The sequence below is a fragment of the Narcine bancroftii genome, chromosome 3, assembly GCF_036971445.1.
Source record: "Narcine bancroftii isolate sNarBan1 chromosome 3, sNarBan1.hap1, whole genome shotgun sequence".
Lineage (NCBI taxonomy): Eukaryota > Metazoa > Chordata > Chondrichthyes > Torpediniformes > Narcinidae > Narcine > Narcine bancroftii.
This window is the reverse complement of record NC_091471.1, coordinates 182,767,338-182,789,610: the sequence shown is the minus strand read 5'-3', so window position 1 is coordinate 182,789,610 and position 22,273 is coordinate 182,767,338. Positions and strand designations below refer to the sequence as shown.

General features: G+C 40.3%; 1 protein-coding gene across 2 annotated transcripts in view; it reads right to left on the bottom strand.

Moving 5' to 3' along the window:
- LOC138756324 (complement C1q tumor necrosis factor-related protein 7) overlaps positions 1 to 22,273 on the bottom strand; it is a 96,148-nt gene that overhangs the window by 58,766 nt on the left and 15,109 nt on the right. For both annotated transcript variants that reach the window (XM_069922853.1, XM_069922854.1), the window contains 2 exons: positions 10,570 to 10,689; positions 8,887 to 8,980 (listed from right to left, as the gene is read on the bottom strand). The gene's annotated coding sequence lies outside the window, so the exon portion shown is untranslated. The remainder of the gene's footprint in view (positions 1 to 8,886; positions 8,981 to 10,569; positions 10,690 to 22,273) is intronic.

Genomic DNA, 22,273 nt, shown 5'->3' with positions numbered 1-22,273 from the left:
ATATTTTTCTGGTAGATTGAACCTCTGTAATATTTTAAGGAGTTCCACTCTACTCTGTCAAAGGCTTTTTCTGCATCTAAAACAATAGCCACTGTTGGTTTCTTATTTAATTGAACTGCATGAATTAGATTAATAAGTTTACTGACAATATCCGCTGTTTGTCTTTTCTTAATAAATCCAGTTTGATCTTGTTTTACTATTTTTGGTACACAATCGGCCAATCTGTTTGCTAATAATTTTGCTATTATCTTATAATCTGAGTTAAGTAGAGATATTGGTCTATATGATGCTGGTGTTAATGGATCCTTCCCCATCTTTGGTATTACTGTAATTATTGCTGTCTTACATGAATCTGGCAAGTTTTGTGTTTCTTCTACCTGGTTCATTACTTCCAGGAGAGGAGGAATCAATAACTCTTTAAATGTTTTATAAAAATTCTATTGGAAATCTATCCTCTCCTGGTGTTTTATTGTTCATATTCAAGGGAGAATTAGGAAAACTGAGTATGAAGCTAGACTACTATCAGATTACTCCTGTTATTAGCAATAGAACTGGAGGACATCCCACCAAGAACATGTAGATGGAGGTTAAATTCCATGCTACTTAAAAGGCAGAAATTTAGAGAGTTTATTGAATGCCAAATTAAAACATATTTTGAAATAAATACAGAATCAGTGAAAGACAAATTTATATTATGGGATGCAATGAAAGCCTTCATTAGAGGACAGATAATGTTATGTAACTAAGATGAAAAAGGATTATTATTGGGAAATAGAGCTTTTTTAATATATCCTGTACTTCCTCTATTTCAAATGGTTTTATCAATTTGTTTTGTTCTTCATCTTGCAATTTTGGCAGTTCAATTTTAGCTAAAAATTCTTCTATTTTATCATCTTTCCCCTCATTCTCAATTTGGTATAATTGTTCATAAAATTCCTTAAAGTTTTCATTAATCTCTGTTGGGTTATATGTAATTTGTTTGTCCCTTTTCCTTGATGCCAATACAGTTATTCTAGCTTGTTCTGTTTTAAGTTGCCAGGCTAATATTTTATGTGTTTTTTCTCCCAGTTTGTAATACTTCTGCTTTATTTTCGTTATGTTCTTCACCTTGTACATTTGTAATGTTTTGTATTTTATTTTTTTACCTGCCAATTCTCTCTTCTTTGTTATATCATCCCTTTTTACTAGTTCCTTTTCTGTACTTACTATCTCCCTTTCCAACTGCTCTATTTCCCGATTGTAGTCCTTTTTCATCTTAGTTACATAACTTATCATCTCCCCTCTAATGAAGGCCTTCATTGCATCCCATAATATAAATTTGTCTTTCACTGATTCAGTATTTATTTCAAAATATGTTCTAATTTGGGGTTCAATAAACTCTCTAAATTCCTGCCTTTTAAGTAGCATGGAGTTTAACCTCCATCTATATGTTCTCGGTGGGATGTCCTCCAGTTCTATTGCTAATAACAGGGGTGAAAGATCATATAGCAATCTAGCTTTATACTCAGTTTTCCTAACTCTCCCTTGAATATGGGCCAACAACAAATACATATCAATCTTTGAGTATATTTTATGCCTACTCAAATAATATTTTACTCTAATTACTCTAAAAAATAATCTTGGGTATTGCCTCCTCCATATATCCACAAGTTTCATTTCCTGCATTGATTAACCATAAATTTGGATACTTTATTCTTTTTGCTTGTCTTTTGTCCAGTTTTTTCCAACAATGGATCCAAATTAAGGTTAAAATCCCCTCCTATCAATATATTTCCTTGTGCGTCTGCAATCTTCAAGAAAATATCCTGCATAAACCTTTGATCCTCCTCATTAGGTGCATATATATTGAGCAAATTCCAAAATTCTGAGTATATCTGACACTTTATCATTACATACCTCCCTGCTGGATCTATTATATCCTCCTCTATTTTGATTGGTACATTTTTGTTAACTAAAATGGCTACATGTCTAGCTTTTGAATTATATGATGCTGCTGCTACATGTCCTACCCAGTTTCTCTTTCATTTGTTATGTTCCACTTAAGTTAGATGCATTTCCTGTACAAATGCTATATCTATTTTTTCTTTCTTCAGTAAATTTAATAGCCTCTTCCTTTTAATTTGGTTATGTATTCCATTAATGTTTATAGTCATATAGTTCAATGTGGCCATCTTATATCTTGTTTACACCTCTTTTCCACTTCCTCGCCACCTCCATCCCCCTTTTTCCCATTTTCATCTCTTAGTTTTCCCTTTTTAAACTCAATGTATGACAACACATATTTCTTTGGCTTGGCTTCGCGGACGAAGATTTATGGAGGGGGTAAAAGTCCACGTCAGCTGCAGGCTCGTTTGTGGCTGACAAGTCCGATGCGGGACAGGCAGACACGGTTGCAGCGGCTGCAGGGGAAAATTGGTTGGTTGGGGTTGGGTGTTGGGTTTTTCCTCCTTTGCCTTTTGTCAGTGAGGTCAGTTATTTCCTCCCCCCCCAGCCCCCCAGAAAACACCTTTTATTTTTACACATATATCAAAGCTCTCTATTTTTCCCCTTAATTCCTTCCTTCCCTTCTCTTTTCCCTCTTTAGTTCTTTACATATGCATTGTTTTTTATCTCTTTATATATATTTTATCGCCATTCTGCATTCTTGCTACATCTCTTCATCTCTCCTTCTGTCCTGCAACATTCTGTGAATTCTTGTGCTTCCTCTGGATCTGACAACAGTCTGTTTTGCTCCCCAGGTATAAATATTTTAAGTACAGCTGGATATCTTAACATGAATTTATAATATTTTTTCCATAAAATTGTTTTTGCTGTTTTAAACTCCTTCCATTTCTTTAAGAGTTCAAAACTTATGTCTGGGTAAAATAAAACATTTTTTGACCCTTGTATTCCAATAGCTTATTACCTTCTCTAACTTTATTCCTTGCCCGCTCCAGTATATTTTCTCTTGTCGTATATCTCAAAAATTTTACTAAGATGGATCTTGGTTTTTGATGTGTCTGTGGTTTCAGAGCTAGTGCTCTGTGTGCCCTTTCTATTTCCATTTCTTCCTGCATTTCTGTCATTCCCAGGACCTTCAGGATCCATCCTTTTATAAATTCCTTCATGTCTGTTCCTTCTTCACCCTCCTTCAGGCCCACTATTTTTATGTTGTTTCGCCTACTATAATTTTCCAACATATCAATTTTCTGAGATAACAACTCTTGTGTCTCTTTAATTTTTTTGTCACTTTCTTCCAATTTTTCTCTTAAGTCATTTACTTCCATTTCTACAGCCATTTCCCGCTCTTCCACATTTTCTACTCTTTTTCCTATTTCTGTCATGACCAGTTCTAAACTGTGTATTTTATCTTCTGCTCTTTTCATTTTCCTTTTAATTGCACTAAATTCTAATGATAACCATTCTTTTAATGATCTCATTTGTTCTTCAAAAAAAGGCTTTATCTATAATCTGTCCATCAGTGTTACCTTCTATTTCTCTGTGAAGATCTTAGACTTCTTCCTCTTCTTCTGTTTCTGTACCTGTGTTTGTGTCTTCTTCTTCTCTTCTTTGAATCTGTGTCTCTTCTGTTTTTCCTGATGAATTGCTCGTATCTCTTTATCAGGCTGCCCCTTGCTGTTGGTCCTCCCCTCCTGGGCTGCCCGTCTGTTGGGTCTCCTGCTGTTGATCCTCTTGTCGGTCACCCCACCGTCTTTCTCCCTCGCCTGGTTCCTTGCTCTCTCCCCTGCCGCCATCCTCATCCTCCAGCTGAGTGCCCTGGTGTCAGGCATCCCTCAGTTGGTCGCGCTATGGCTGTCCGCTCCTCAGCTGAGCCCCCCTCCCCTGAGTGTTTTCTTTTTCCTTTGATTGCGCAGTTGTGCACTTTTGTTTGGCTCCGAGAGCTATTTCTGAAGTCCACCAGTTGGGAGGTTGCGACTCCGCAGGGCAGGAACCAACCTCGGAGATCGAGCGCACTTCGTCACCACAGCTTCCTGTCCTTCGTGCAGGTAAGGCCTTCTTCTATATTTTCCGGTAACTTTTCTTCTTTTATTCCCATTGTTTTTACTTTCTCCTTCTTGGGTGCCATCTTCTTTCTCTTCTCTGTAACTTTAACTTCTATTTCTTGTATTTTATTTGTTGAGCTTTGTCTTTTCCTGACTTTTTTTTTCGAGAGGGCTGGTTTTACCTGACCGGCAACTACTCCATCACGTGACTCTTTCCCCAAGGTTGCCATGCAGATTGATATGCTAGTTAAGAAGGTCTATGGGATGCTGGACTTCATTAGTTGGGTGATTGAGTTCAAGATTCGAGAGGTCATGTTGCAACTCTACAAATCTCTGGTGAGACCACATTTGGAGTATTGTGTTTAATTTTGGTTTCCTCATTATTCAAAGGAAGTGGAAGCTATGGAGTGGGTGCACAGGGGATTTACCAGAATGTTGCCTGGATTGGAAAATAAATCTTAGAAGGCATGGTTAACAAATCTATGACTTTTTTCTTTGGAGTGAAGAAGGATGAGAGGCATAGATAAGGTGGACAGCCAATGCCTTTTACGCAGGGTGGGAATGGCAAATTCTACCAGAGGTCATCTGTACAAAATAAAGGGAAGAATGTTTAGGAGAGGCAACAGGGTTAAGATTTTTTTTTTTAAACACAGAGTTGTGGATGCCTGGTTTGGTGTGGTGATGGAGGCTAAAATATTAAGGGGAATTTAAGTTATCCTTAGACAGGCACACAGATAAAAGAAAAATCGAGGGTTACGAGGAAGCAAGGGTTTCATTTTTTTGGTAGGAATATATATTTCGGCTCATCTTCAAGAGCCAAAGGGACTGTACAGTGCTGTAATATTCTATGTCTGTGTTCCAGTCACCCTCCTCCTCTCTGTATGGCTCATCTTTCTCCATCTGATCCCTTTCTTTTTTTTTCCTCCACTGCCTCTATCTCCCTTTGTCAGCATCTGCCAATCAGCTGTCTCTGTTTTTCATCCTTTATCCTTCCGTAGTTCCACCAGACATTGCCCAACCACCCACAACCCCAAGCTCCCCCTCCCCTCCACCTACCAACACTCTGAGATCATTTACTGGCCATCTCTTCTGTGCACTATCAATGTTGATGAAGGGTTTTGGCCTAAAACATTTATCATTCTTTTTCTCCCACTGATGCTGCTCAACCTACTATTTCTCCAGTAGAGTGTTTTTTGCTCCAGATTCCAGAATGTGTAGTCTCCTCTGTGTCCCCACTCCAATTATTCTACTTAATTAAAAAATAAATTATATAAGCAGCATTATAACAAACCCCTCTGTCCCATAAACCCATGCTGCCGTAATACACCAATTAATTTACAATCCCCATATATCTTGGAGTGTGGGTGGAAAATGGCGGTGTTGCTGGAACTGCTGTAACGTCAACGCTCCTGTGGGGTCCAACTGATCAATCCAACTTCTATCAGCTCCACACATGCTTTAAATAGCCTGTAAATGGAGCTGACAGTGGTTTTATTTAAACAACAACCGGGTCTGCACCCAAGATGATCAACAGCAGCCTCGAGGAGTTGCAGACTCTAGGGAAACAGAGGACTGTTGCAGGGCACCAGAAAACAGGGACACCACCCCCATTTGAGAAGCAGAAGCTGAGGAGCCCCCAGGGCTGTGACCACAGCGGCAGAGCAGTGAGGGTCTCTGAGGCTGAAGATCATACAGGCAACTTGAGGTGAGGAGCCATTAGAGGGTGTGGGCCGCTGCTGACATCAGTCAAGCAACCCGCACCAGGCTGCGGACTGCTGGAGACTGGCTGAAGGGGTACCAGGTATCGGAATTGGGACGCGAGAGGCTGTAGAGGGGTTCCTGATCTAGTTGGAAGTTCAGATCTGGAACTTTGGGAGCTGATGGTTTGGACAGGACTTTGTGTGACTACAGTTTTGCTTCTGTTTCTCTGATTGTAAGAAACACTTCAAGCAATATTTGCTTACATGAGTCTGTCTGCCTTATGGCAGATGACAGCAAATTTTTTGTAATATTTTGCTGTCTTTATTGCATGACAATAAATTGAATTTTGAATCTTGAAACCAAAGCACCAAGAGGAAACCAACACAGACAAAGGGAAAACATTCAAACTTCTTATAGTTACCACTGGATCCAAACCCTGGTTGCTGGGGCTTTAATAGACTTTCCAAGAGCTTGTCATTGAATACTGTATCAAACTTTATGTGTACAGTGGAAAGTGTACTGAGGGGCAGCACAGCCTGGTTTGGAAACTCAATGCCCAGAAATGCAGAAGGCTTCAGAAAGTGGCAAACCTAGCTAAGTGCATTAAGCATCTCTGTGAGGCACCACCTCCAGCAGGCAACCAACATCATAAAGGGCCACTATCACCCTGGTCACAACCTCTTCTCACTGCTCCCTTAAGACAGAAGGTACAGAAGACTGAAGCCCAGCACCTCAATGTTCAAGAACAGTTTTAAAATCTAACAGGCTCTTGAACTTATCCTATCCCAATCATGAGGAACTCTTGGACCACAAAAGCACCTGTCTGCAATATGGAAATGCCACTTTATTCCTTGTATTAAATGTAACTGTGAATATTTATCCTTTTATATTTGTTGTTTCTTTTTCTGCCTCATGGTGCATTATGCTCATTTAATTTATACCATCGTTGTTGGGATATCTTACATACATGTGTGGCTAATATAATATACTTATGCACATGACAATAATTTCACATACTTATTACACATACTTATGCCAATCTCCTTCTTTGTGTTTGTTGATCCACATTGGTTCTGAGTAAAGAAATGAGAATTTAAAACATCCTCATCCATTTAAAAAAATAATTCCTCTTTACGTCTATAATCACCACAAATGCTCGATCCTCTGAGTTATCTGTGCTCGGTGATTCTAGTCTCTGGACGTTACAGAAGTGGATGCGTTCAAAACACCTTTAATTGGATATGGTCACCTGGTACAGTCCTTACTCCGATTCTCTTCACAGCCACTGAGAGATACAGCTAGAATCAAGTTTTTGGCCTATTGACTCCTCAATGACCATCAACCACTCATTTAACACAATCTTATTTAAATCTCATTCTTTCTATTCTCTCCACATTCTTCTTCTCACCTCCATACCAGGGACATTTTGCAGTAGCCAATTAGTATGTATTTGAGATGCAGGGGAGGAACCCCATATGGTCAGAGAGAGAATTCCACACAGAGAGTGCCCAGGGTCAGGACTGAACCCAAGTCTTTTCCAATGGTGGCAGCGGCTCTACCTGCACCACTCTGGCCTCCAAGTTGCTGACATCAGGCACATTCATCTTTGCGGCTGCCTGGCCTCCCCAAAGCCCATTTGGACCGAATTACAGTGACATCAGCTGGAGATGGTCACTCTCACAGTCTTCTACTTTACTCATGGCACCCCTGTGTAGGTCTCTGTTGTCAATCACACAATTCTAAACTGACAAGAGGTTAAGACTTTCTTAAAAGCAGTATACACTACAATGAGGCAATTCCCAGGGAGGAATTTACTGGGAAATGGACTCTCACCTTTACATCCTCTGAGGTAATCTTATGATTTCCCTAGCCTCTCCTCACTCTCCTGGCTGTCCAACACACCCAGACAAAATGAAACCCAAACAAGCATGTTTGGGAATAACCATTTTTTTAAAAACTTGATGAAGCTTTAAAACAAAGACACAATCCTTCTTTCTGCCACAGTATCACTCTTCAGACTTCATAAATTGCCTCAAGATCTGGAAATATTAAACTGCACCTTTAGTCCAATACACATTCTATAATTTTTTTTGGCAACGAGCCCACAAATAAAGGCCTTTAATCAGAACAGTGGAATTTGCGGGTGGGGGGGGAGGTTGTGTTTGGGGGAGATGGTAGACTGTTCCTGCTACCAAATATTTTCATCCTCTGTGCATGTCGAATTTGGATAGACTGATGATCAAGTGACATTGAAAGCGGATTGATGTCCTAATCTGTCTATTCTTCATGTATCCATTGTGCACAAGTGTCACATAGTGGTGGTCCATTTAGTTTGGACCTCAACTGTATGAATGCTCAATGTGAAAAATATTGAAACCAAGACCACACTCACCCAAGCCCAGCAATAGGTGCCAAAGAGCCCAACTTTTTCTTTGCTAATTTTTGTAATTGTCAAATTCCATAGGAAAACTTCATTTCATAAAAGTTTTGCATGATGTTCTCTTCATTATTGAAATTATTGCCAAAATATTGTTCAACTTTAGAGAGTGAGAGAGAGAGAGAGAAGAGAGAGAGAGGCAAAAGAGAGAAAGAGGGAAACAGAGACATTACCGCCCCCCCCCCCCCCCCCATTGATGAAGGAGACCACCACATGAGCACTCAAGACAAATCTGAACTGAAGCAGTCACTTTCAGCTGAGGTCTTCCTCCATCACAGAACCGAGCCTTCAGCCGAATTCTATTTTAATTCCAGGTAATATCAAAAAAAAGTTGAACACACTGGTTCTAGCATTAGACTAGTTTCCATATGGAAAGAAACTGACAGCTCCTTCTGGCGTGGTTATGGTTACAGCACATAACTAGGTGACCCAACAATATCGTGTCTGCAGTATTGAAAGCATGTGCCTTGACCCAGAGGTATCACTAGCCAAAATAATCCTGCACAGTAATAACACTGACAATGTGGAAAATTCCCCAATAACTCCATATCCACAAAAGAAAGGCAATTTTCATCTAAAATTAATTTAAGTTCATGCGGTAGCTACAAACCAAATAAAGCAAATATTTAAAGATTATTGTAAGGAACTCTTCTTAAAAGTGCAGTATATTGGCCAAGGAAACATGACAAATCTAATCCAGCGATCTACTGTTCCTTCTGTTTGTCATCAACAAAGAGTTGGAGGATTCACCCAGCAGTTACTCACCAAGAACCTGGTCACCAATTCTTACTTTAGGTATCACCAGGACTTGCTAGTTGCAGACTTCATCACAGCCTTGGTTGAAATATGGGCATAATATCTGAAATTAAGAGGTGAGGAGGAAGTGACTCATCTTTAATTCAATGTGACATTTAATTACCATATAAATAAGCCAAGCGGCATACAAGTGAACCCCCAGTTTTCAGCCTAATTTTAAGAGTTTTATGGTATATCTGGTGTACAAGTTGACCCTATTTTTTGGGGTGTCTGGATCTCCCAGGAACAACCCAAATTTTTCTAAAACACCCCAATCATAAGTAACAAAGCTGTAAATTAAGTAAGTAAACAAAAAAAAAACCTTAGCTTACCAGACTGATGATCCATGGAGCTGGAACACCGACATTGTGCTCCAGGTGGGAGCAGAAACCATGACCTACCAGGCAGGAGTGGTGACGGCGACCTCAGGGTTCCAGGTAGGAGTGGTAACCAGCAGTGGGGATGCGCCAGGGAATGGAGGCACCTGCAGTGGGCAGGTGCTTCCAGCCTCAACTTGTACACCAAATTGACATTAATCTGGTTTCTTCAGTGAATTTAAGGTCTCAAAAGTCGACCAACCCCTTTTTTGAGAATTTTTTTTTGTGTTTCACAATTCGACTTATACACCGAAAAATGCAGCAATTGATTTGTAAGGCAGATAAGATGCAATCTTTTCTTGCCAGCATAGAACAAAAGGGGGGTGGTGGGGGGGGGGGTGGGGGGAAGATATATTGAAACTGTATACAAAACCAGTTTCACTGCAACATGAGTCCTGCATACAGTTCAGGAAAGCTTTAATGGGATTTTACAACATTGCAAGGCTAGAAAATTGTAATTAAGAGGAACACGCTTGGAGTTGTACAGAAATGTCTTCAGACACGGTGATTGCAAAAAAGAACTGAGAAAGGTGGGAGGGTGGAGGACTTCTCTGGAGGGATTAACATCCACTTCTCTGGTTTCCATTAATCCCCTACCCTGTTTCTCTCTCTCTCTCTCTTTCCCCATCTCTTTGTCTCCTTTCCTCCAACTCCTCACCCCCTTTCTTTCTCTATTCAGAAAGCTCCCCCTCTCACCCTATCATGTCTGCCTGATTTCAGTTCGCACCTTAATGAAGAGCTCGGGCTCAAAATCTTAGTTATACCTTCTTTCAAAACTGGGTGACCTGTGGAGGTGTCCAGCACTTCTATGAATTAGTTTGGGTTGAGTTCCATGGAGGAGACTGAAGGCACGACTGTGCATAAGATTATGAGGAACAATCTTAGATTAAGATAGGGCTTCCTTTAACAGAACAATCAAAATTAGAGATGGGGTGTGAGCATAGTTAAACAAGAAAATCTACAGATGCTGGAGTCCCATGCAATACACAGGAAGCCACAGATAACCAATGTTTTTACCAAGGGCCCAGGCCCAAAACCTTAGTGACCCTTTATTTTCTATGGATGCTGCATGACATGCTGAGTTTATCTAGCACATTTGTATATTCCAGTGTCTGCAGGTTTTGTTTTTCTCTGTTGTATGATTCTATGAATGTGGCATCAAAGATTATGAGTATCATTGAAGTGAATGGGAATTGAGGGGAAGCCTCTCACCAGCCTGGAGGGAGAAGGATTACAATGGAACTATTACATAGGTGATGTCAGTCACCTCACTCACCACCCACGGCTGCATAAGTCACTCAGGGCAGTATCCTAGGCTCAACCATCTTCAATGACAGCTTTTTAAGAATGTTCATTGATGATCAGTGTTGTTATCCATTCACAATTTCCCAGGCATCTGCAGGAAAAAGAAAATAAGGTACAAATGAAGGAGTTCAATGTTCTTAATCTAGAGTGGCTTGGCAACACTGTCGCTGGTCAAGTCCTGAAGGGAAAAGCATGGGAGGAACCAATGTGAGGATTAAATTTCTTGAATGTATATCAGAGGGCATCAGAGCAGAATTAAGCCATTTGGCCCACTGAGTCTGTTCTGCCATTCGAATGATGGCTGATGCACTTTTCCTCTCAACCCCGTGTTCCTGCCTTCTCCTCGTAACCTTTAATGTTTTTGCTAATCAAGAATCTCTCAAGCTCCACTTTAAATATACCCAATGTATATTAGCCTGTATATTAGCCTTTACAGCTGTGCCTGGCAATGAATTCCATAGATTCACCACCTTCTGTCTGAAGAAATCTGTTTTAAAGAGTCATACTTTTATTCTGTTTGTGCCCTTTGGTCCTAGATTCTCTCTGTAGTGGAAACATCTTCTCCAGATCTACTCTATCCATCCCTTTCAATATCTGGTAGATTACTTATCAATTTGATTCCTCTCCACCCCACCCCCAACCTTCCAAACTCCTATGAGTATAGGCCAAGAGCTGTCAAACGCTGCTCATACATTAACCCTCTCATTCTTGGATCATCCTTGTAAACCTCCTCTGGATTCTCTTCCACACCCAGTACATCCATCCTTTGGGCTCAAAACCGATCACAATATTCCAAATATGGTCTGAGCAATATCTTCCATCCTAGCTTTTATACTCTAGTCCTCTTGAAATGAATTCTAACATTGCATTTGCCTTCCTTACTCCTGACTCAACCTACAAGTTAACCTTGAGATAATCCTGCAGTAGAATTTCCAGGTTTCTTTAAACCTCTAGTTTCTGAATTCTCTCCCCATTTTGAAAATATTCTGTCATATTCTTTCCACCAAAAAGCATGATTATATACTTCCCTGCGTTGTATTCCATCTGCAAATTCTTTGATCACTGTAGACTTCCTGCTTCTCAACACTACTTACCCATCCATCCATTGTGACCACAAACTTGGTCACAATTCTCTCATCATTAACATGTTATGTGAAAAAGTAGTGGACCCAAAACCGACTCCTGCAAAATACTATTAATCACCAACAGCCAGCCGGAATAGACCTCTTTATTCACCACTCTTAGCCTTCTGGCAGATAACCAATATTCTGACTTTGATTGCACCTTTCCCGTAATATCATGTACCAATGCACCTGTGGCAAATACATTTCTCGATGTCATCTTTGGTAGAATTAACATGTGGACGAAATGCCTGTATTCACACCAAGGCCACCTTCCACTGTATTGTGATCCAAACAAAGTACCCAAGGGCTATCATATAGTTACACAGTGGTTCCCCACCACAATCTGTAACTTTATGACCCAGCTTTACGACTCCACTATTATCACAAAGCCAAGAAGATCAGTGGGTGTTTCAATAAAGAGTTCAGAGGAGGATGTCCTTCATACCTAAAACTGAGCTAGTAGCTTAGTGAATATAGGACTACACGAGTACAAAACTATGAACACAACATGCAACAGAACTATGCAATGTCATGCCTAATGTACCAGATCAAAGCTTTGGAGTTCCATTAGATCAGATTGCAAAGCATGTAGAATAGAACACTTAGCAGGAGGAGGAAGTGAGGTGCCAAGAATATCCCAACTTACTATCACAGAAACCCGTCAGAAAGCAAATTGCTTCGCTAAACATTCTATTGGCTGATAGTGCTGGATAGAGCAATGGTTATAGAACAAGAGAGCATTCTGGCTGTAGGATTGGATATCTGTGTTCCACTAACCACACTACAATTCCAATAGTTTCAACACAATCATTTATCTGATAATATAGAACAAAATCTGGGCATTTCTGTTCACACAAATTCAATCCAGCTAATTGCTGTCCAATCATTCAGTTTCCAACCAATTACATAGTAATGGGATGTGTTGTTGGCAATGTTGTCAGACTGGCTGTAATGGCAACACTACCACTGGTGAGGACTCATGACAGCGGAGAGCAGAGACACAGCACTGCTCCAAAGGGTTCAACTGCCCTGTCCGAATTCCAGTGGCTCCCTAGAGGCTTTTAACAGCCTGTCAAAGGAGTGTTTGTAAGTAGAGTCCTGAAACTGCAGAGGTCTGTGCCCAAGACTGTGGCCCCTGTGCTCAGCAGAAATGGGAAGAATGCCCCCCCCCCCCCCCCACCATTGAGAAGGAGAAGCAGATGAGATGACCCTACAGGGAAGTGACCACGGCAGTGAACCAGTGAGGGGCTTAGTGGCTGAGGGACCCACACAACACTCAACATCTCCTCACTTGTCAAGAAGATGTAATAGTGACTATACTTCCTAAAAAGACTGAGTAGGCAAAGGTACCGGCCACCTTTTTGTCAACCTTCTATAGGAGCTCTATCAAGAGTGTCTTGGGCAGCTGCATCACAGGGTTGTACAGTTGCTGCAGAGAAATGGATCAGAGGTCAATGCACAGGACCATAAGAGTGGCAGATAGAATCACTGGAGTGTCACTCACCTGCTTCGACGTGAACTTTTGGAACTGTGGTTTGAAGAGGGCGTGCAAAATAATTGAGAACCCTTTCCACACTGCACACAGAATCTTTGAGCTGCTCCCATTGGGGAAGAGATATAGGAGTATCAGAGCCAGCACCATCAGGCTGAGGAACAGCTTCTCCTCACAGGCAGTGAGAATGCTGAATGGCCAAAGAAACTCCTCACACTAACCATCCGAGACTCTCATATTCATGCAATAATATTTATATAGACAAAATACTTGTCCTGCATGTGTATTGTTTGTCTGTATGTGAGCTATGTCTGGTTTTATGTTTGTGTATTATGCAAGCAGGACTGGAGAATGCTATTTCGTCGGGTTCTACTTGTACAATCAGATGAGGATAAACTTGAGATGACTTGATTAATTCTCACAAAGTAATATAGTTGCGGTTGTTTGATGCCAGTCATTTTAATCAGATGATATGATTGTAGGAGTTCCTTAGACCGTGTCTGTGGCCCAGTCATCTTCCATTGCTTCAGTTAAAACTTTCATTTCAACATAAGGCTAAAATTGGGGATGTTCACTGACAATTGCACAATGTTTAATTCTACTTACAATTCCTCAGCAAATGAGGTGTTTCATGCAAAGTGGTAAATAACTTTTGCAATACCAGAGGAATCTAAGCACCTGATCTTCACTGATATGATCATGACCAAATCTTCTACAATCAATATTAGACTTGTACAATTTACCTGACACAGTATCTCAAATCTGCATGACAAATCTGTGAAGATGTCAGTTGGAAAACCATTGACTCACACCAGCACTAACCAGGTCTAAGTGCAGCAAGTATTCACCTCCAGATGCCCAAAACCTTTCCACTATCTACAAGGCACAATTCGGCAGAGTAATGGAACACTTTCCAATTGCAAGAAAAATGTAGCTCTAACAAAGGGCGCTGAGGGCAAAAAGGGTTCATGAAGGGCCCTGGGCGCTGAAGGCTTTCTCATTGTGCCAGAGGTTTGGATCTGGGCTCGGGTTCCTGATGATTTGAACTGTACTGGAATCTTGTGTGGCTATAGCAGGCTGCAGGAGTGCTGGAGGAAAATCCACAGACACTCAGTGATTTTGAGGGGACTCTCTTTTGTTTCTCTTTCTCTGACTGGAAGGGGCACCAGGCAATACTAATGGTGAATCCTTGTCTGCCTTATTGCAGACTAAAGGAAATTTTGTGCAATAGTATACATCTGTTTTATTACATGACATTAGATGGTATCTGATCTAATCTAAAGAACCTAAATAGGATCCAGGAAACACAACCCCATTTAATTGGTAGCCCAAGAACCACCCAAAATATCCAATTCTTCAAAAAGCTCACAGTAGCCGCAACGTGTACCATCTATAAATGCGTTGTAGTTGCTTGTCTTTGCTACTAGCACAGCCCATCTCAAAATGATTACTGTTACAAAGGAGGGCAAGGGCAATGGGTGTAAGGGAATCTCACCCTTTCAAGATGGCTATCATCATGATTTGGAAATATATTGACATTTCTTCATCAGAAATGGATCCAGATCATGCTACTTCCTGACACAAATGAATGTGGAGTTACTTAACCAGAAAGACAGCTGCAGTTCAAGAAAACACCACAGCACCACTTTCTTATTAGCAGATAAATATAGGTGATACATGTCCATTTTAGCTGATCACCGTACTTTGGGGATGAATAATGCTAGACACGAATATAGTATGTTATATTGCAGGCAAATTTCAAATGGATTGTATTCTGAACAAGCCAAAGATATATTTTTATCTGATAGATCTGTGTTTCAGATCATTAAAGAGCACCGATTGTCCATTGGCTACTCATATTCATTCTGTTGAAAATTATTATTTTATGTCAGGACAGATAAGGATTTACGAAAAATAAATTGACAAAAAATAGACAGCAATTAATTGATACTCTACAGCCTATCTCTAGATCTCAACTTTTTTGTGTGAATTCACATAAATCCATAAAATTTCTGTCCTTATCATTTTGAATTACAATTCATTGGGTAATGAAAATAAAGGAAGAGTAGCTCTGAACAATAGCTCTCTGCAAATGCATGGCTAAATTTATTCCTAATCCTGACAGCAGAAATATAGGCCCCAGAATGGAGAGATAGGAATCTTTCCTCTGCAAAATCTCACTTAAAGGATAAGGATTCAGTACAGCAAATTTTCTCAGGTGTTATAAGGAAAGACATTAAGATGAAATTTCCTCAATAACAATATTGCAAGTTTCCACTAATGTTCTCACAGAGTTCAGAAAAAAATGGCACTGCTCTTGCAGCTGTTGTAACAGCAGTGCTGACACTGACGTGGACCTGCGAGAGTCGGAGTGGAGACACACCACGACTCAGCAGTGTTCTACTAGGCGGTCCTAATGTTGGCAGTTCTATACAGGCTTTAAACTGTCCACCATAGGAGCCAATAGGTGTTATTTTAAATCCTGCAAACATGAAAATTGTTCTGCCATGGATTCAACTGCATGCCAACATCATTACCAGAGGAGAAAACACCTCAGATCGAGGGTACACCAACATCCCTGGTGCATATAAGGCAGCCCCTTGCGCCCGAAATGGATAGTTAGACTACATATCCATCCAGCTCACCCTGGTATAGACTGCTGGAAAAATGAACCAAGTCAGTTGGCAGGGAGAAAAGATGTTGTTAGGGGAAGAGAGGCAGCCATCTACAACAGCTGTGTGAACATCGAGGAGTACATGAGCTCAGTGAATGGCTACATTAGAAAGTGTATTGTGGAGGTCACAAAGATCAAATGCTTCACATCCAGGATGAACCAGAAACCATAGTTGGTTTCTCAGAGCCTGAGATGCAGCCTTCAAGCAGGAGACAAGTTGACACAAAGATCTACCAGGGTTGAACTCTCCCATGCAATCCAGAAGGTGAAGTATGAGTATGCAGAGGATCCCTAGTCACAACCTTGTGAGCTAAAGACAATGATGCCTCCCTTCCGGATAGGCTGACATCTTCTAGGCATGGTACGACAAGAAGAATAGGCTGATGCCAAAGAAAACTCCATATCCCTTGAAGAACAGGTCTCTTCCATAGTTAGGGCCAAGGCAAATCCCATCCAGGGTGAACCCCACCCGCACAAGGCAATGGAACCAAAGGACTGTGCATTCTAAAGGACAAAGGTCCCTATGGAGATCTTCAACACATCATTGCAATAGTCCATCAGGCGTGTGGGTCTCAAGGCAGTCGCCATCATCCCGACCCTAAAGAGGGCAATAGTAACAGGCCTTAAAGACTACTGCCCAGTGGCACTGACCTCCACCAGTATGACACGGTTCGAGCAACTAGTGATGGAACATATCAAAGCACACCTCCCAGAGACAATGGAGCCATTTTAATTTGCCTACAAATGGAACCATTTCACTGATGATGCTAGTAGCCTTGCCCTACACTCCATCCTGACACACGATGAATATTGCTTCATACACCAGGCTGCCATCATTGACTTCAGCTTGGCATTTAATACAATCATAGCCCAGAAGCTGGTAGAGAGCCTGACTTTTCTGGGACTTGACACTGCTCTCTGTTACTGGATTCTGGACTTCTTCCCAGAAAGACCACAGTCTGTCTGGTTTGCAGGAGAACGTCCAGCACCGTCATAATGAGCCTGGCACATCTCAGGGCTGTGCACTCAGTCCGCTCCTGTTCTTTCTACTGATCCATGACTACAACACCCGATCCAGTTCCAATAGAGTCATGAAATTTGCCGCCAATGTCATGACAATAGTTGGTCTCATCGGCGACAATGATAAATCACAATACAGAGAAGAGGTGGAAAACCTCGAGAAATGGTGCAAGAATAACAACTTGAGTCTCAGCATGAACAAGACAAAGGAGATGGTTGTGGACTTCAGGAGGACCAGGGATGACCAGTTGCCACTAAACACAAATAGCTCAGTAGTGGAGAGAGTGGAAAGAACCATGTTCCTCAGAGTGAACTATCCAGGACACACAGCATCTCCTCACATGTCAGGAAGATGCAATAGCAACTGCACTTTCTTAGAAGGCTAAGGTGGACAAGGCTACTAGCTATCATATTACAAGTTTCTGCAGGAGCTCTATCGAGAGCATCCTGGCCAGCTGCATCACACTGTGGTACAGTTGCTATAAAGCATCGGATTAAAGTTTAATCTACAGGACCATAAAAGCAGCAGAGTAGATCACTGTAATCTCCCTTAACCCCCCCCCCCACCTCTCCTTCTCACAGTACCCTAACCCCCTTCATCAATGTGATTTACCAGGGTCATTGATTAAAGGGAGCTCACAAAATCAGGGAGGATCCTTATCAGCCCACACACAGCATCTTCCAGCTATTCCCGTCGGGAGAAAGATGCAGAAGTGAACACTACTGAATGACTGCTAAAACAATGCTACATGACTCTACTATTCATTAACAATATTTATATTAATTATGTACTGTCCTCTTGTCTTATTTGTCACCATGTGTTATGTCTGTACGTGCATTGCACTGTGGACCAGAGAAACGCTGTTTCCTTGGTTGCACAGGACTAGTCAGATGACAAATAAACATGAATTGAACTTGTTATCGTTGATCTTCACTTATTTGTATTGGTTTTTGTGAATGATAACATTTATGGGAATTATTACTGAAAATAGTGATTACCAACTTAAATTTTCCCTTTAAAGCAAACCTGTTAAAAACCTTGTAGTCATGGATCAGTAGAAAGAACAGGAGCGGACTGAGTGCACAGCCCTGAGATGTGCCAGGCTCATTATGACGGTGCTGGACGTTCTCCTGCAAACCAGACAGACTTTGGTCTTTCTGGGAAGAAGTCCAGAATCCAGCTCCATTGCATACAAAAGAATCACTTTTAAAAATACCTCAATCCATGAAAATTCATTGCACTTGCATGAATTTTCTGCAAGAATTAATTTAAAGTGTAAATTACTAGTAAGGCAGAATTTTTCATGAGTGTAAACTATGCCATATGAGCAGAGTATGAAAAGTAAAAAAGCTGTGGCATAGGAAGAATTAAGGATTAAGTCAGCCTTTGCAATAACAGCAACTATGTGATGGAGACATAGAAATTTAACTGTACCACACGTAAATACACATGATTCATATGGCAGTTTCCCTCAGTCTATGGGCTGTGATCTGTTACCTTAACTCAGAAGGTGGGGAATCTTGGAAATTCTCACTCCTAAGGGTAGTGGGTGCAAGAGCATTGGATATATTTATGATGGACTTGGATAAATATTTGAAAGATTGAGAAATTGAAAGTCATGATAAATTGGCAAAGGAGTAGATCTTATTGAATGGCAGAGCCAGCTTAAGTGACTTGGTGGCCAACTTCTTTTGTTTGTGTCCTTGTGAAAGGCTAATCCTTACTGCCTGTGTGCTTCATATCACCAAGCTGGGATCTTTATGAACAGAAAGGGATTTAATTTGCTTGACATCCAATTTGTTTGCAACCACATCAAACCTGATCTGTGCCTTATAACTTGTAAGTAGCCACAAATCATTCATCCTGGTGCTGTTGTCTGCTACTGGTAATCTAACCAAATGGTCAGGACCTAAGCTAGTTACTGAATGTCAAGGTATATATCTATGAACACACTAGAACTCTATGATTCCTGTCCTGATCTTGGGAACAAATGCAAAGGTGCTTGCGATGGAATGACAGAGCAGATGCGATGGGCTGAATGGCCTACTTCTGGTCCTGTATCATAATTCCTTACGGCCTTACGTCAATCAATATTTTAGACAAACAGATTGACAAGATGATTAAACTAGGACTCCTCTATCTATTGTCAGGAACCACAGACTTGAATGTTATCCAGATTAATGGACTGCTTCTTAATTTTGTGCAACCTCTGGCCAACCTTTATCATTGACTGAGCAACAAACCTATTATGGATTTCTTGAAGATTGTTCTCCATTCCCAGTTCAGTTAGAGGAAGTCCTGTGAACAAATAAACTCAAGCTTGCAAAAGGAATATAAAATCACAAATTAATACACAAATAATTCTTCATCTTTGTTTGGTCTAAATCAATGGTTCTCAATCTTTTTCTTTCTACTCACATTCCACTTTAATCTCAATGCCGTCAATACTCTGTGATTAGTAAGGGATTACTTAAGGTGGTATGTGAGTGGGAAGGGAAGATTGAGAATCACTGTTCTAGACCCAATTATTTCTGAAATCTTTTGCTTGAGAAAAATTGTTATTGGCCCATTCCCTTTGGAGTTATGAAACCATGCACATAACAAGTACAATTAAAACAGTGGTTTTCAAACTTTTTCTTTCCATTCACAGACCACCTTAAGCAATCCCTTACTAATCACAGAGCACCTATGGCATCAGGAATACTTAAAGTGGTCTGTGAGTGGAAAGAAAAAGTTGGTCTAAATCCTGGTATTCAGTGGACAAGATTATAATGGAAGTACCTTTTACCAGGCAGTCTGCAATTAATCATAAAGGATAGCCCGTCACCACCTTCTCAGTAAATTTTGCATTAACCAGTGAGCCTAAATCGCAACGATGAATAAATGAATATTTTTTGCTAATAATCACATTTTGCTGCTTATCCTTCCAAATTGAGTACAAACAGGGTATTCCAAGAAGGAAAATGAAATGAGAACCTTCTCTTCTTCCCTTTATTTGTGATACAATACCAGCATGGATGCAAGTGCTCTATCTCCTCGGGAGAAAATTCGAGGAGAGGAGATAGAGTTCTAGTTCAGGATTTTTCCCCCAAGAGGAGAAGCAGAGATCCAGTTCACTCTAGTGTGTTCAGTAGCTGATGTATGTGGTTTATCCAATTTATGTAATTATTAACTTGGCTGCATGACTTGCATTGCCTATAAGCTTTTGTTTTCCCCTCAGTGTTTCCAAAAGTACAGGAAAATGGCATGAAAATTTGTTGGCACTTTGCTCAAACTGGAATAAAAATAATTGTAGCGATTGCTTCATAGATGTGGCTCTTTTCGTTGAACTGGTTCCCATGTTCAAGGGACAAAAATAACCCTTAATTTCCAGCAAGTTGAATTTAAATGTTGAAGTGGACTAAAAATATTCTGCTATGCTACAAACTAATAAAATTTTATTAGTACTAACAAAGGAACGGCAATGGAAAATTCACTAGACAATGGTAAATTCAAAATAACAGTTTTTATTAAAATAACATAACATTTCTTATTTATCTTTAACTTCAACTCTATCTTAAACCACACTCTGCATGTGTGTGTGTGTGTGTGTGTGTGTGTGTGTGTGTGTGTGTGTGTGTGTGTGTGTGTGTGTGTGTGTGTGTGTGTGTGTGTGTGTGTGTGTGTGTACATGATTAAATCCCAAACTATTACAGTTTAGACATAATTCTGAAAAGTCCATTTTAATTTTCAGCATCAAAAGTCTTATGTTGAACTTGAATTTTTTTTAAATTGCAGTTCAGAAGTAATTGTGAAGCATTTTGCCTTCAGACCTCTTTAAAACTCACAACTTTCTTTTGTTGAGCCATTTTCAGAGTAATGTTTCTTCATATGAGTGATTTCACAAATCCCCTCTTACCTAAGAATTATAGTCTGCTTTCCATAATGATTTCTTTCTTAATCAAGAGTGGCCTTTTTCCATGGACACACAAGGTTGCCCTTGGAGTGGCTATTTCTTTTAGAATAGCACTTTTGGTGTTCTTCCTCTATTAAGGAAAGCACAGGCAGCCTTCCTTTTAAAGGAATTGGTGGCTGCTTTTTCCAATCCTGTCAATAAAGGATGGCCTTCTCTTTAATGTCTCCCTTCGTCTCTGATTTCGTAATATATTTCTTGCAAATCCCTCATGTCACATGGTATGACATCATAACAGCCTTTGAAGTCCTTCTGAATCTTTTAACATCTTCATGCTAAAAAAAAGCATAATTTTATCTTTGTCTTTCCAAACTTAAAATCAAGGTAACTGCCTCTGTTTAATGTTTCTCTCCTGCTTTTGAGTTGTCTAGGATTTGCCAGGCAAATGTTTCTTCAGTAAACAGTTCATTGATCTTAGTCTCTCAAGAACCACCATAGAATCTTTAATCTCTCTGCTTCAACTGTAGTCACAGCTGACTTGTCTCTGAGATGATGTCAGCTGCCATCTTGAAAGAATCCCTCTTGCTGTGTTTTTAAAATGCATATGTGTTGTCTTTGTACCCCTGAAATCAATCCCACAAAATAAACTTACTAAGTCATATAAATATGAAATACAGTTTAACATTAAACTAAAGTACATTCAACCCAGCTACTTTCAGTCTAATAACTTGGTGTTCATTTTCAAGAGACACACTTCTATGCAAACCTCATGGGAGGTGTTTTAAGCCTGAGGATGGGGAAGGACTGATGGCAGTAGATGCTGGGAAGGAAAGAAAACTCTGGAGATCAGAGAGAAGGAACAATTAAGATAACAAGGGTGATAAAAATGTAGGGGAAAGGGAAGAGAGCTGAGGATTGCAGCTGATTGAGACTGGGAGGATCAGAATGGTTTCAGGGTGGAACTGGGGATGGAAATAGTTGGGGAATAGTTGAGGAAACTTGAAAGGTGACAAGGAGAAATCTGAGAGGCAGTCAGTAGTCAGATAAAAAGGTAGGAGTACCAAGAAGAGATCAAAAAAAGGGTAAGGAAATAATAGGTGGATAGAAGAAAAAACAAGTTAGGTCTCCGTGCACGAAGCTGAGTCACATTGAATTATACATTGGTGATAAAGGATATCAGTTTATTTATTAAAGAGAAGAAAATCAAATACAATTAAGAGAATCCACCAAAAAATGTTTTCCACAAATGGCAACCCTTTATTCAATATTTCTCTGAATTACAAGTGCTATGGAATAAAAGACTAACTGTGAGATGATTATACCAATACAATTGGTAATATACAGATGATACTGTCAGCAAAGGTGCCAAGGTGATCATGGGGTGCTGAGAGTGGGGGTGGGGGGTCCTTGCATGTATCTGAGGGTGTATGTGAACCTTTGTGCGTACGAGTGTTGGTTTTTATGTTTTGAAA